Consider the following 15,925-nt stretch of genomic DNA (forward strand, 5'->3'; position numbering starts at 1 on the left):
CCAGGCGCAGCCTCTCGGATCTCCAAGCCCCCAAATCCCACACTCCCCTGTCCCCAGTCCCCCCCGAGCCAGCAGCGCAGTCCTTCGGCGGCCCCCACCAGCCGGCCCTGGCCAAATCGCCTCCGCGGGTTCCCGGGCCCCGGGCCCTGCTCTCCATCTCCCGCGCCCCCTCCCTCCGCTCCCACTCCCACTCCCACTCCAGCCGCCCGGCTCTGCCCAGACTTCCCCAACTGCTGAGCGCCCCGGAGCGCCCGCAGCCCTCGCCCCGCAGAGCGCCGCGGCTACCCCTGCTCCAGCCGCGGAGCCCCCAGGGAGGAAACAAAAGTGTCTCCGCGGCGCCCAGAGTCCCCCAGAACAAGACGCCTCCTCCAGTGCCCCAGCCTCAGCTCCCTCCCCGGCCGCGCTGAGGTCGGCGAGTCGGGGCGCGGCGCCAGTCCAGGAAACTTTACGAACCTGCCCGGGGTCGCAGGACAGCGGCGGTGGCGGCGAGGGTTCCGCGCGACCAGAGCTCTGGCGACCCGTGACCATTGAAGGGGGGCCAGAAGCTCTGTCCCTCAGCTCCGGGCCGCGGCCGTGTGGGTGGCTCTGCCTCTATCCCGTGCCCATCCTCACCCGCGCACACGCACTTACACTGGGGATCCGCCGGCTGCTGCGCCGCCGGCTGCCGCTGCTCTCACTTCCTCTTCCTTCCTCCTGCTGGCCAGAGACACATTTTGCATCTGCAAGGCATCCCGAGATCAACCGCGAACTCTCCTCCCGAGCGGACGCTGCAGAGTGGCCGCCGCCGCCCCCGGCACCTGCACGCCGGCACGCGTGTTTGGCGCTTTCACCTCCCGCCCGCGCCCTGGAGCCTGCCTACTGCACTTTGCCTGCGGGGTGGAGGGTGGAGGGAAATGTCCACGACTTTTTGAAGTCCCCCTACTTAAAAAGAAGAAAAATGTCAAACACCGTGCACGCCTCAGATCGGCTATAAATAATATGTGTGCAGAGCATGACTTCTCGGATGAGCTCACACGCGGCGCTTTGCAGGCACTAATTAACTCCGTCACCGTCATAGCGCCACCTCCGGGAGGCCGAGAGCGTGTGGCATCTTTTTATAAGCTTTCATTTTTGGCAGCTGGTTTGGAATTTCGAGGGGAAACTTCGGTGGGCTGTTTTAAAGCTACTTTAAGAGGCTGGTGTGTTTGTTCTGACGCTCTGCCTCTACCCGTGAGCAGCGTAGCAAAAATAACAAAACCTTTACTCCCTCTTATAGTCACCTATGCATTTACACTATTTATTTCTAATCAATTAAACCAGGGACTCCCTAATTTTGCATAACTTTTCATAAAGCAAGACGTTCTACCCCCAATTTGGTATTTGGAGTACGTTATTTAATTAATGCAACCTACTTTTGTGACTTTCAAAGCAAAATTCAAACAAATGAACTCCCAGTGTAGCTGCCAGAAGGGAAATGACAGTCCTTGGAAGGTTGCAGGAAAAAAACCTGCTCTCTCCAAATTCAGAAGTATATACGTTGGCTCTACCAGAAAAGACAAAGGCAGTTGTTACTTCAAACTGGCAAAGGAGGTAAATCAGGAGCAAGGAGGCGTTGGAATATAAGGTGGAAGGTAAAGGTCCTCTTTAAATTGCAATCCCACTCTCTCCCCTGCAAAGAGATTTAAATTTTAACCCTGTCCTGGCTCCTCATTAGCAGCCAAGAGCCTGGAGCAACTATCACTTTAAATGTGGCTAGTCCTGAGATGTTATGAAAATATAGACACAGAACTTAGTGTGAAAAACAGAACGTTAAATACCTTGTTAATAATTTTTGTGTTGATTACATCACTTGAACAAATGATAATAGTTTAAGATGTGATGAGTCAGTTGGGTTATTGTATTGGGTTAAAATATAAGTATAAATATATATATATGTAATAATTAAAATATTTTCAATAGCTTATTTTTACATTTTTAATGTGGCTAATAGAAAAAGTAAGATTACATATATGGCTCTCATTAGTGGCTCACATTATATTTCTAATGAACAGCCCTGATCTGACCTCTTATTATATGCATAACCTCTGAAGGCAATATTAGTAGCAGGAAGACTTGGGTCCAGATCATTATAAGCCAATAACTTAAAGTAGGATGATTCCAGAAAAGTAATCAGCCTTCCTCATCTGTAAAATGATAATGATATAATAACAGTAAATAGGTAAGTATCCAAACGAAGTAAGTTAATAAGCAGCCAGTAAAAGGAACCTTTACCAATGATGCTATGAGCACTTGTAATGGTAACTATGAATTTGATCCACAACTTTTTAGCTAAGACATATAAAGACTTCAACTATAGTGCAGACACCATGAGCACTCAGTAAATGTTGGCTGTCATAATTGTTCCAAGAGTAAACAGGGAACTCTGTGTCTCTTCTTGCACAGCAATTAGACAAATCCACCTCCTTGTACCCTTTGATCCCAGCTCTGCCCTCTGCAGTTAACATGGAATAAGTCACATCCCTTCTCCAAGAGATACCCTTTTTCAGATTTTTGAAGACAGACACTGAATTCTATCTAAACATTCTCCTGAGGATTAAATGCTCCCCATTACTCTAACTTCTATGGTTTCAAATCCTATGGTTTCAAATCTCTCTCATCTTAACCATCTTTCCCTTGAAGGACACCAGTCTTGATCCTTAAAAAAAAAATTAGTTGTCATATAAATTAATTAATTAATTAACCATTACAAACAATACAGCTAAATCTTGTCAATTATTTTTCAAATGCATCTATCTCACTGCTGATCCAATAGCAAGGCAAAATTCTTTGTTATGTTACTGTTAGGTCATGTCTGTGTTTATGTGGTTGATCTCTGGGACCAAAGACCTTGGTTCACCTTCTCTAAGTCTTTTTGAATTTGATTCAGTCAGGCATCAGTGTCTCCCCACACCCACAGATTAGGTGAGAACAGATCAGGGTTCTGGAAAACACCCCACTAAGTGGCTTCCTCTGCCATGATAAGGATCAGAGTCTTTGGATTCACTAGTTCCTCTCACTTTTATTCTATAAATGCTATATAGTGAGACCCTGGTCTTAACCTCCAATTTTTTTCTTGTTAAGCTTTGGGTCTCAGGGTCTAACTGAGGTTTCTTCTTTGGTCATCCAGATTCTAACTCATCCGTTCACTTTATCTATTGCCTACAGTATTAGGAGGCAAAATATCCCCTTCCTTCTATCTAGAACCTGTATTTCTTTTTTTTTTTTTCAACGTTTATTTATTTTTGGGACAGAGAGAGACAGAGCATGAACGGGGGAGGGGCAGAGAGAGAGGGAGACACAGAATCGGAAACAGGCTCCAGGCTCTGAGCCATTAGCCCAGAGCCCGACGCGGGGCTCGAACTCACGGACCGCGAGATCGTGACCTGGCTGAAGTCGGACGCTTAGCCGACTGTGCCACCCAGGCGCCCCTAGAACCTGTATTTCTAATCCTTGTTACTAATAAGGTGTGGGGTCCAGGCAAACCCTCTTAGAGAATAGCTCACACTCTGGATTTGTCTGTCTCTTGTGGTGTGATTTCACTTACCCCTTTATCCTTTGTACTTTTTTCTATATGGATTAGGGCTTCAGGTTAAACATTTTTGGTAAGAACATTTCATGAGCGATATGGGTACTCGACACTACATTACACTGGTATATGCATTGTCAGTCTATGCCAATCTTGGTGGTACTAACTTTAACCGCCTGGGAAATGTCACCACCAAGTGAATAACTCCAGTGAAAAAGTAAATTTTCCCTTTACAAGTAATAAGAAATCTGTGATAGGATACTTTACACTGTGCAAATATCCTATTCCAGAATGATCTTTTAACCAGTGGTTTTAGCATCTCCTAGCAATCCTCCCCACTTAATTTGATTCCTTCTTGCTTCCTATTTACTTTAGTTTATTTCCCCAGTTCTGAATCCCAGTAACCATATCTTACTTCTCTCCCACCTCCAGGCCCCTGGCATTAGTATTCACCCCTACTCTCACCTGGTTTTGGACATCTGTTCTTATGTTCTCTTTCAGACTGAACTCATGCCTCCAGTCCTCTTGTCTTTGTTTTGCTCCAGTCTTTCTCTCTACACCAGGGAAGTACTGTCTCCTTCAAGGGTAGAGGGGATTTGGGGATATGTATTAGGCTAAAAGGGCTTATTTCCATCTGGGCATGCCATTTACTATATCAGCACTCCATACTTTTGGGAGGAGTAGAGAGGGCTTCCAGCAGGGCATCAGTAGAAAATACCACAGTGTATCTTGTCATGAAAGAGTCCCAAGAAAAGCAAAGAAAATGTTCCTTGTTTGCTTTCTGCTATTGGAGGTAATTTCATGTCTTACCAATTAGTGGAATCAGAGAGAATTTTCCTGTCAGTTTTCCTGCAGAATTTCCACACCTGCAGTCTCCATATTCTTTGCTTCTGCATATACAGGGCTAAGTTCTCCTTCCAGACCCAAAGAAGGACAGGGAGCACAGCTGTGTAAAGATCACAAACCAGAGCAGCTGGATGACTCAATTAGTTGAGCGTCTGACTCTTGATTTCAGCTCAGGTCATGATCACCAGGGTCATGGGATTGAGCCCCATGTCAGGCTCCACACTGAGCATGGAGCCTGCTTGGGATTCTCTCTCTCTCTCTCTCTCTCTCTCTCTCTCTCTCTCTCTCTCTCTCATTCTCTCTCTCTCATTCTCTCTCTCTCTCTCTCTCTCTCATTCTCTCTCTCATTCTCTCTCTCTCTCTTCCCCTCTCCCCAATCACACTCTCTCTCTAAAAATAAAAATTCTCTTTCGTTTTTACAAGTGTAGAATTATTAATAAAAAAAAATCACAAAATCAAGTAGGGAAATTTACATATTACAAACTCAGTGTCAAATAGGTGAGGCTCACATCCCTGGTGTTATGAGGCTCCAATCAGCTTTCTGTAGTTTGAAGCTTTGAGAAGTTTCTTTCAAGTTTCCACTCTTTTCACCTTTGGAGTTCTTTATTCTTCTATACTTTGGTCCTTTGGGCATCTATTTTCCCTACTCTGCTCTTTTTACCATCCTCCATAAACAAATTTATTTCTCAGCACTTCCTTGTTTTCTGTGAAAGTAACATCCTTCTATTCTGAGCAACAGATTCTCCCCAGTTTAGGGTTTAAAATGTTCTCTTAAACCAAGAAAGGTTTTCTCGTGCCCCTTTGCAGTCAACCGTTCCCCTCCTCCCTCCCAGCCCTAGGCAATCACTGATCTGCTCTCTGACGCTAAAAAAGCTTTATCTTTTCTAGAAATCCACATAATTGGAATCATAGAGCATATATTCTTTTAGGTCTTGCTTTTTTCATTATGTATGATATTTATACCAGTAGTTCATTTCTTTTTTCTGAGTGAGTGGTATTGAACTGTATGGCTATATCATTATTTATTCTTTTATTTATTCATCTGTGGTTGGACATTGGATTGCTTCCAGTTTTTAGCTAGTATGAATGAAACTGCTACATTCACATAATGTGTGTGTGAACATATATTTTCATTTCTTTTGTATGAATGTCCCATTTATGATTATGGCAATGATTCCATGGGTGTATCAATTTGTTAAAATTCATCAAAAACACAAAGTTAAAATTAGTACATTCTGTCTTTCAGTGGATGATTAGCTAAGTAAACTGTGGTCCTCTATATCATGGAATACTACTCAGCAGTAAAAAGGAATGAACTACTGATATTCATAACAATTTGGATGAATTACCAGGGAATTATGCTGAGTGAAAAAAATCCTATCCTAAAAGGGTACACACTGTCTGACTCCATTTAAATACCATACCTGAAATGATAAAACTGTTGAACTGGAGAATAGATTAGTGGTTGGGAGGGGTCAGAGATGGTGGAGTGGGAAAGTGGGGGAAGCTGGGGGGATGGCTATATAAGTACTACATGAGGGATCCTTGTGGTGATAGAACTGCTCTTTACCTTGACTGTGTCAATGTCAATATATTGGTTTTTTTACACAGTATACAATAGTACAGTACGGTATATACTATATTTTATAATAATACTACAATACAGTATCACAACCAGGATTTTGACATTGATATAGTCAAGGTCAATTGTACAATAGTACAATATTACAATATTTTTTTTTAATTTTTTTAATGTTTATTTATTTTTGAGACAGAGAGAGACAGAGCAAAACTGAACGGGGGTCTGAACGGGGGAGGGTCAGAGAAAGAGGGAGACACAGAATCTGAAGCAGGCTCCAGGCTCCAAGCTGTCAGCACAGAGCCCGATGCGGGGCTCAAACTCAGAGACCGTGAGATCATGACCTGAGCCGAAGTTGGACGCTTAACCGACTGAGCCACCCAGGCACCCCTACAATATTTTACTATAGTTTCACCATTGGAGGAAATTGGATAAATGGTTCAAGGAATATTTCTGTATTATTTCTCACAACTGTGTGTGAATACACAATTATCTCAAAATAAAAATCTTTACTTTTAAAAAAGATGAAGTGCGCCTGGGTGGCTCAGTTAGTTAAGTGTTGACTCTTGGCTTCAGCTCAGGTTATGACCTCACAGTAGTGGGATCGAGCTGCACTCTGCACTGGGCTTGGTGCTGGGCATGGAGCCTGCTTGAAGTTATTTCTCTCCCTCTTCCTCTACCCCCTCCCCTGCTCATGTGCATGTACATATGTGCTCTCTCTCTCTCTAAAAAAAATAAAAATTAAAAAGGTGAATTTTATTGTATATAAATTATGCTTCATTAAAATGGATTTTTAATGGTGCCTGGATGGCTCAGTTGGTTGAGTGTCCAACTCTTGATTTCAGCTCAGTTCATGATCCCAGGGTCAAGGGATTGAGTCCTGTGCCAGGCTCCACACTGAGCATGGAGCCTGCTTAAGATTCTCTCTCTCTCTCTCTCTCTCTCTCTCTCTCTCTCTGTCTCTCTTTGCCCCTCTCCCCCGCTGGTGCTCTCTAAAATTTAAAAAAAAAAATTTTTTATTGGATTTTTAAAAAGCTCTCCTTTTGGTCTATAGAACACCCAGTTGTACCCTCCAGAGACCACTCAGAATTCTCCTAAAACACTGTCTTCTTTTTCCAGGCACATGGCACATTAAATGGACACTCTGAACCATTATGCTCTTCCACATTTTTCTTTACATTATTTCCAGGAATCATAATCGCATCTTCCCACTTCCCCTCCTGGGTCACCACATACAATTCAGGGGTTAGCACACCTCAGCTGACCTACTAACTTGGTCTCTCCAAGGACATATATACCTACAAAAACTTAGCTCATCTGTAGTTTTATATACATTGATTTTTTTGGATTTAGGGCCCCAGATTGATTGAAGTTTACTTTCAACTCTCAAACATCCACAATGACATCAATTTTATTTTAAGACAGTGTCCCAATTTTTGCAGTTCTTTGTCAACACCCTATATTGTTTGCCCCCAAACATGACCTTATTTCTTCTTTTATTTCAAAGGAAAAAAGGGGGTGGAAGGATGAAATGTGAAAAGATAATTTAGAGATACGGTAGTAATTTTACTGTTAATTGCCAATTTTAAGGCTTTGGACTTGATATGGCTCTTAAGACTTGCATAAAAAAAAGTTTTGATAAGTATTTGGGTTAAATTTGGAGGAATAACATTAGATCTCATGTTAATACAATAGCATTATGACCAAGAAAGTAATTACTCACTTGCAAGCATGTGCATTTGTTCTCCTAAAAAGCCTAGTATTTAGGTTGTGAATGGGGAAAGTAAAAACCAAGTAGGATTCCTTATATATTTACCTGACAGTAAAAATGTTAAATAGCATTTTGTTTCCCTGAGCAAAATGTTTTAGATGAACCTAAAGATGGTAGGCCTTTTTTTCTGGAAAATACACTATGGACTTGAATATAAATCTGAGGTAGGTTACGTAACATAATTATGTTATCTTAAATACTTATAATTAAGGTGAGATCCTCTTTAATTTGCATGTACACTTATGAAAATAAGAAAGGTTTGTGATATTTGGGGAAAATAATCTATGTTTTATTCCAAAAAGACTAATTATAAAGGAAACATATTTCAGCATTTTATACAATGAGTTGTGGATATGTTACTTTTAATTAAGATAAAAAATAAAACAAGCTACCCTAGTATTTATATTCCTTGTCTAAATTTCCTCGTCTGAAGAGACAAGAATTAAATCAAGGAAGGGATTTTATTTATGTTCAATTCACATAAACTAAAGGAAAGATATTTTATTATCCCCACTTAAGGATGAAACACAGACTCAAAGAGGTTAGGTGACTTGCCAAGTTCACTAGAAGGTGGCAGATGGGGACTGAAAGCAGATTTCTCAATCCAGAGCCATGATCGTTCTGCTTTAACAGAGATCCATGCCACACTTCTCTAGCTGACCTTATGGGGACTGTTGAAGACTTCAGTTGGAGGCTATCAGATGATAAACGGTATTTGGGGGAAAGTGCCTTTGCAGTTACCGAAATGAAGCAGAAGTGGCATGTTACTGTATATTACAAATGTACAGTACATGGAACTTACACTAATTTAACATTAGGCACAGACTTACTGAGGCCCTAGCCCCTGTCCCATTTTACTCCATTCCTGATAGGAAGGAAAGAGAGGAATTTGAACATTTTATTTGGTGAAATTTATTCTAAACAATATTTGCTTTAGAAATCACCACTGAGATAACAATTCTACAAGCATTACTAGGATGAGATGATATATATGATTAAAGTAAAGGTGGAGGCATTCTAAATATACTGTTTTTCATCTCTCTGCTTTCATTTAAGTGTATTTTTTTTAACGTTTATTTATTTTTGAGACAGAGAGAGACAGAGCATGATGGGGAAGGGTCAGAGAGAGGGAGACACAGAATCTGAAACAGGCTCCAGGCTCTGAGCTGTCAGCACAGAGCCCGACGCGGGGCTCAAACTCAACAGAACGCGAGATCATGACCTGAGCTGAAGTTGGCCGCTCAATGGACTGAGCCACCCAGGCGCCCCATCATTTAAGTGTATTTTGAAACCATTTCAAGGTTAGTAAATACAGATTTGTGTCATGACATAGTATTTCATCTTATGAATTATTGTTGGATATTTAGTTTTAAAACTGTTTCTCTATTATAAATGACAGTTCAGTTAACATCTTTGCACCTACAACTTTAAACACTTTTTCTATTATTTCTTTAATAAATTACCAAGAGTTAAATTCTTGGGTCAAAAGATGTATGTATTGGGGCACCTGCGTGGCTCAGTCGGTTAAGTGTCCAACCTCGGCTCAAGTCATGATCTCACGGTTCGTGAGTTTGAGCCCCATGTTGGGCTCTGTGCTAACAGCTCAGAGCCTGGAGCCTGTTTCTGATTCTCTCTCTCTCTCTCTCTCTCTCTCTCTCTCTCTGCCACTCCCTTGCTCACGCTCTGTCTCTCTCTGTCTCTCAAAAATAAATGTAAAAAAAATTTTTTTTAAAAGATGGATGTATTATATTTTTGCTACATATCACCAATTGCCCTCCAGAAATGTTGTACCAAAGCAATAAACTTATGACTGATCTTCCTGCTTCTATTCTCTCTCTTTTCAATCAGTATTACACATTCTCAAGTTAATGTTCCCAATAAGCTACTTTATTCATGTCTAACACATAAAGGTTACCCATCACCTACAAATAATCCTAAACTCTAGCACTTGATGCCTTCTGCTCTCAGGCAAGCCTATCTCTTATGATTTTATCACTCCTACTTTTCTACATAATTTCTAGGATTTAATCAAATATGTCCACCAAACAAGCACATGTTGGAAAAGAAAGTCCTGTATTCCTTTAATGTTGGCCCCACAAACACTTTCAGTTTATTGGGATCTTCACTCATCTTTATCTATTTTATTTCTTTCTCTAAGAAAGAAATGTCCATCCTATACTCCATTCCTTATTTTAACTTAAATTTAAATATTCAAATTTAAGCATAAAGAAAAAGTCAGGTAAGTCTCTAAGTTTATTTATTTATTTTGAGAGAGAGAGCACAAGCAGGGGAAGGGCAGAGAGAGAGGAAGAGAGAAAGAATCCCAACTAGGCTCTCCACTGTCAGTGTAGAGACCCACATGGGACTCAAACCCACAAACCATGAGATCATGACCTGAGCTGAAACCAAGAGTTGGACACTCACTGACTGAACAACCCAGGCACCCCAAAGTCATGGAAGTTAAACCAAGGAGACCACCAAAGAGGCTCCTTCAATAGTCCAGGAACAGACTGGTAAGACCCTTTCCCCCTCCAACCCACCTTTCTTCCAACCATTAGATCTCTGTTTCTAAGAGGTAGGTCTGATCACGTCACTTCCTTTTTTTCTTTTAAGCCTCCAATTGTCTGTCACTGTATATTAACGATAATCCAAACTATGAACCAAACACAGCTCTTCACATCCACTTTCAGACTCATCTGCCAGGACAGGGATACGCATGTGTCCAGAAACTCCACACTCACCTTGAACGCTCCTCCTCCCAAAGGCATCAGATGCTTTAAGGCATCTCTGCCTCTGCTTCTGTCCATCCTGCTGACATAAAGCAAAGACAATTGAAAGGCAAACCATTAGTGAGGAAGATATTTGGAAATATTTGTTACAGATATGATAATGGGTTATGATTTTTGATATACAATGAACTCAACACATCATTAAAACACTAGAACTCCAAAAAGCAAATAAGCAAGGGATATTAACGGATTGTTCATAAGAGGGAAAATGCAGGTGGCTTATGGAATATTAATGGAATTTAAGCAAAGAACTCAAAGATTTCAAATAACTATGAGTAATTGTTTTACTCATTAAACTAATATATATATGTGTGTGTGTGTGTATATATATATATAAAAGTGATGATTATGGTAGTCCATTGTTTAATGAGACAGAGACACCTAGAGTTTCCTTAAAGATGTAAAAACTGCTGTAATCTTCCTGGAACATCATCTAACTAAAGCCCTAAAAATGTTCCTGTCCTTTGATCCAGAAGTTTCACTCACTCTGGTGATGTGTACTTAAAATAATCAGAGTAAGACAAACATGGTTGGCACTAAAGTGTATATCTCAAGTTATCTCAAAAGTTGCATTGAACTCAAATGGTCAAAAAAAGGGCAATGCTTAAATAAGTTGTAGTTTAACCACATAATGGAGTATTAAATACTCATTAAAATGGCCTGTATATAAGATGAATTTTTAATGATGTTGAAAATTATATAATGTGTATGAAACACAACATATCACTGAATGAAAAAGAGAAAAGACTTTTTAATGTACATTACATATTTCAACTGTACAAATGCATACCCAGAAATATCAGTGCTGAGAATGAATTAAATGTTTTAATTCTTTTCTTTGCAATTTAAATAGTGGGCAACATATTTCCTTTAAAATTTGTGATTTTTTTTTAAATCTGTATTACACCTTTGCCTTAGAGTCTTTGACACTGTTCACTACTCTTTTTTCTATTCTCACAACCACCCTGTTTTGGTGTCTGTCACTCCTGTGGCACTTGGCAGATAAGCCAAGGAACTCATCTCTCCTGAAGATCATAAATTCCTCAAGAGCTTGAACTGCCTCTTTTCACTGTGACGTGCATTGAAAAACTCAAAACCATTTGCAAGATGACTAAATGCATAGACGACTAAATGACTGTGGCCTTAAACATTTCTTAGAGTTGAGTTGTGTCTCTTTGCTCTGTAAACGAGTAGGGCAGCCATTGGTTTGGAGAGCCAGGTGGATTCTGTTTTCAGAGGGCATTCATCCTATTCTGGCTCACACTTCACCTCTGTCTTTTCTTTACCTCTATGCATTTGCTGATCTCTTTAGGCCATGCATGAGACTCAACTTTTCTACCTGGATGTTGCCTTATACACCGATGAAATGTGGGTTCTGGTTAGTCAAATGTTTGGGGAACCTACTTTTAAAAAAACGTACCTAGAAGCTATTGCTATAGGCACATTTCATAAACCCAGTAAATAAAGGATGTACTACTCTTACTCAGACATTTCCTTTATGAATGTCTGGGGCATATTCTTAGAGACCTTTAGAATATTCAGTCTTAAATATTCCAGATTTAGTGGCACATTGATGGCATTTCCTAAATCTCTGTCCTGCTTGCATTTAAAAAAAAGGGGGCAGAGGGATCACATCAAAGGCTTCTGTTCATTTATTCTCAGCCACCCACAGAATTATCTAAATTACTTCCGAAGATTATTTAACAAAGACATTCATCTTCTTACCAAAAGTATGAGTGAATTGTGAAAGACCATTTCTCTGTAAATGAGGATGGCTTAGATTCTAGCTTTTATCCTGTGTCAGTAATACCTTCTTTCTTATCTCCAACTCTTGTTTTGCTAAGTTTAGGAATGCAGACTCTGAAGTCAAAACTTGGGTTCCAATCATGCCTCTACCACTTATTAGGTCTGTGGTCCAATATAATCTGTTAAGTCTCCAAGACTTGAACTCCCCATCTATAAGACAGGATAGTCAGAGTACCTTCCTCATAGGGTTGTTATGAGTGTTGAATAAAATAATCTTTTTTATTTGGCAAATTTCAGTTGCTCCTAAATTGTCAGCTATTATTTATTTAGCTGTGTAGGATAGAACAGAAATTAACAAAAAAGTACTGTGATTAACAGAAGACTTCTCCCATCTCACACATTTATTATAAATATTCCTATTTGGTCTATTGATTCTTCTTATATTTTGAGTAGTCTTGAAAAAGAAGTATTGTAGTGTGTTCAAAATGTATGTCTTGTATGTGTTATAGACAAAGGCAGAAAGTAATTTCTCTGCTCCCCTTTACAGCAAAATTTCTCTCAAAGCTACACCCTTATCATCTCTCCTTCCTCACCTCCATCTCCTTTACAATCTATTCCAATCTGACTTCTGTTCCTGCCACCCTGTCGACACTGCTTTTGACAAGGCCACCAACCAGCTGGGGTGTATCAGCTCAGAAGGAAATCTGCCCTCATTCACTGCACTCCTAGCAGTATTCCACGCACTTGGCTGTTTGCTCTTTCTCAAATACTTTCCTTTTGTTTTCCTTCAGATCACACTCCCCAACATTACTGACCCCTCCTTCTTGGGCTCTTTTGCTAGTTTTGCCTCTTCCATCTGACCTCCAAACGTTCGGTTGCCTCAGGACTTGGCCTGGGTCCTATTCCATTCCTTCCAAAGTAATCCATTCCAATCCCATAGCCTTAAATACCATGTATATGAGAATATCTTTCAAACTAAATCTCTGAGCCAGACATTTCTCATGAACTGCAAACTCATAAATCCACCTGCCTACTTGATTCTTCCACTTTCAAACATACTGTGTCTAAAACCCAATCACTCCAACACCCCTTGCCCCACCTTCTTCCTAACTTCAGTAAATGGCACTACTCTCTACCCAAAACACTTCTCATGCCAATTTACTTCCCCTGTGAAGAATTCTCATTTCTTTTAAAAACAGAAATGAGGTAATGGCACTTGCTTATTTTAAACTTGAATGGTAACTCACGACTAATGGAATTAAATCAAAATTTCCCACTGACTGCAGGGCCATCATTACATGGGTCCCTCTGCCTAAGTGACAGCTCATGCCACTCTTCTCCCTTGTGGGAGATTCTTACCCTCTGCTTGAGACATACTAAGCTGTTTGTTTTCCTTGAACAGGGCAAGATTATACCTTCTTTGGGGCCTTTGCACGTGCTTTTTTCTCTGCCTAGAAGGCAGTTGCCTGGTTTCTACATGTCTAGCTCCTTCTTGTACTTTAGGCCTTGGCCTTAGTTTGCCCTCAAGTAGGACTGCCTTGACTACCTATCTTAAGTAGATACCCCCACACACACACCCTACATATATCATTCCATCTATTTTGGTCATGGCTCGGTCAAAACTAGTCATTATCTTATTAGATAAGCTCGGGAGCTCCATGAAGATAGTACCACGTCATGGTTCATTACCTGTTCAATGTCACATCCTGGGAGTCTGGGAGAGGGCCTACCACACAACTCTACATAAACTGGGTTTATCAAATGTACATGTTATACTGTTCTAAGAATGGGTCTGGTACAGAGGGGACACAGGCTCTGCACTACTTGATAAACATTATAATGACTGTACAATGTGCAATGGAAACCCATAGGTGGAAGAGAAGCTTAATCAAGGAAGTGATATCTGAATTCAGATGAGTATAAAAGTGCTGTTGGCGGAGCGGGGGGGGGGGGGGGGTGGGAAGGACACTTGGGCCAAGTGAACAGCATGAACAAAGGCCTGGGAGTTTGAAAAAGCCTGTCATGTTTAAATTGTTAGCTTCAACAAGTTTTCCAAAGAAAATAAAATTAATGCAGATCCATAGAACCTGGGGGAAGAAAAGTCAGGACCTAAATAAAAATCAGATGATGGAAAAAAGTTTTAAATTTAAGCAGAAAATGCAATTTCACAACTACAGCTCATTTAAGCAACTGGTAATTAAAAGCATATATAGTAACAAACACCACCTGGGTTTTGCAGGTGTGAGTAAACTTTACAAAAATATGGAGGGAGAAATAGTTTGGAATGGCCCAATACGCAACTAAAGAAGTTTGAGGCTGTGACATCAATGCCTTGTGATCAATAATGGGAATGAACATGGTGACAGCAACAATCATCTGGCAGGATATTTTCATTTATGTCATTTCATTTCACTTGAATGTGACAAACATATAACCACGCTCTGGGCTGGGTAGTGGGAATAAAAAAAAAAAAAATCTCAGGCTTCAAAGAGATCACTATCTAATCAAAGTACGTGAATAGTTGCTTTTCTAGGATTAAAAAAAAAAGAAGATGCCTCTATGTAACCTCAGTTCAAATGTTGTGCAAACGATGTTTGATATGCAAATCATTGTTTAAAGTGATGCAGGTTATTTGTTCCAAAAGTCCAGATGGAAGTTTTCACTAAGCTCATTTTCTCATGGGATGTTTAATTGATTCTGCACATAAGGACAGTTCTGATGGCAAATTGTGCAGAGCAAAGAAACTGGTTAGAAAATGCCACTGAGTCTTTTCATTTATATATGAGAGATATCTCTTTTAAAATTTTTTCTACATTTAAAATTAATATATGTTCCTTTTAGAAACAGTGAAAATTGAAAAAAAAATACATGTTACATACATTTTTCCTAGGATCACATCCTAGGAAACTAAACTAGGATCACATCATAATATGTCTGCACTTATCTTCACTGATTTGAAGGTAATATATGTTGTCATTTTGTGTTGCTGTTAGTTATCTTTAAGATTTTTAAGTTTATTTATTTTTAGAGAGACAGAGACAGCACGAGTGGGGGAGGGGCAGAGAGAGAGAATCCCAAGCAGGCTCCATGCTGCCAGCACAGAGCCCGATGCAGGACTCGAACCCATGAAGCCATGAGATCATGACCTGAGCTGAAACCAAGAGTTGGTAGCTTAACTGACTGGGCCACCCAGGCACCCCATGAGGTTTTTTTCTTTTTTAAGTTTATTTATTTATTTTGATAGAGAGTGTGTACAAGCAGGGGAGGGGCAAAGAGGGAGGGAGAGAGATAATCCCAAGCAGGCTCCATGCTGTCAGCACAGAGCCTGACGAAGGGGTGGATTGTATGAACTGTGAGATCATGACCTGAGCTGAAACAGTCAGATGATCAATCGGCTGTGCCACCCAGGCACCCCATCTTTAAGGTTTCTTTAAATAAACATAAAAAAAAAACTATAATCTCCCTACATCAAACTAAAAAATGAAAAGCATTCCTCTGAGTCCTTTTAAATGAAATGTGGAATTTAGAAACCTTTTTCTCCACCTTAATCACCCTAATTCCTAGGTTTTGAAACAGTTTTTTATAAAGATTTTGGAAATTATTGTTTTGTCATATAAATCTTCCTCTGTCAAAAATTAATTTAGAATTTC

General features: G+C 40.3%; 1 protein-coding gene across 4 annotated transcripts in view; it reads right to left on the reverse strand.

The window, feature by feature from the left end:
- Nucleotides 1-15,925, reverse strand: part of ELMO1 (engulfment and cell motility 1) — a 594,484-nt gene that overhangs the window by 541,039 nt on the left and 37,520 nt on the right. For 2 of the 4 annotated variants that reach the window (XM_047849551.1, XM_047849554.1), the window contains 2 exons: nucleotides 10,482-10,548; nucleotides 4,355-4,490 (listed from right to left, as the gene is read on the reverse strand). The gene's annotated coding sequence lies outside the window, so the exon portion shown is untranslated. The other 2 variants (XM_047849553.1, XM_047849552.1) reach the window with 2 other exon arrangements.

Source organism: Prionailurus viverrinus, chromosome A2 (genome assembly GCF_022837055.1).
Source record: "Prionailurus viverrinus isolate Anna chromosome A2, UM_Priviv_1.0, whole genome shotgun sequence".
NCBI classification, from domain to species: domain Eukaryota; kingdom Metazoa; phylum Chordata; class Mammalia; order Carnivora; family Felidae; genus Prionailurus; species Prionailurus viverrinus.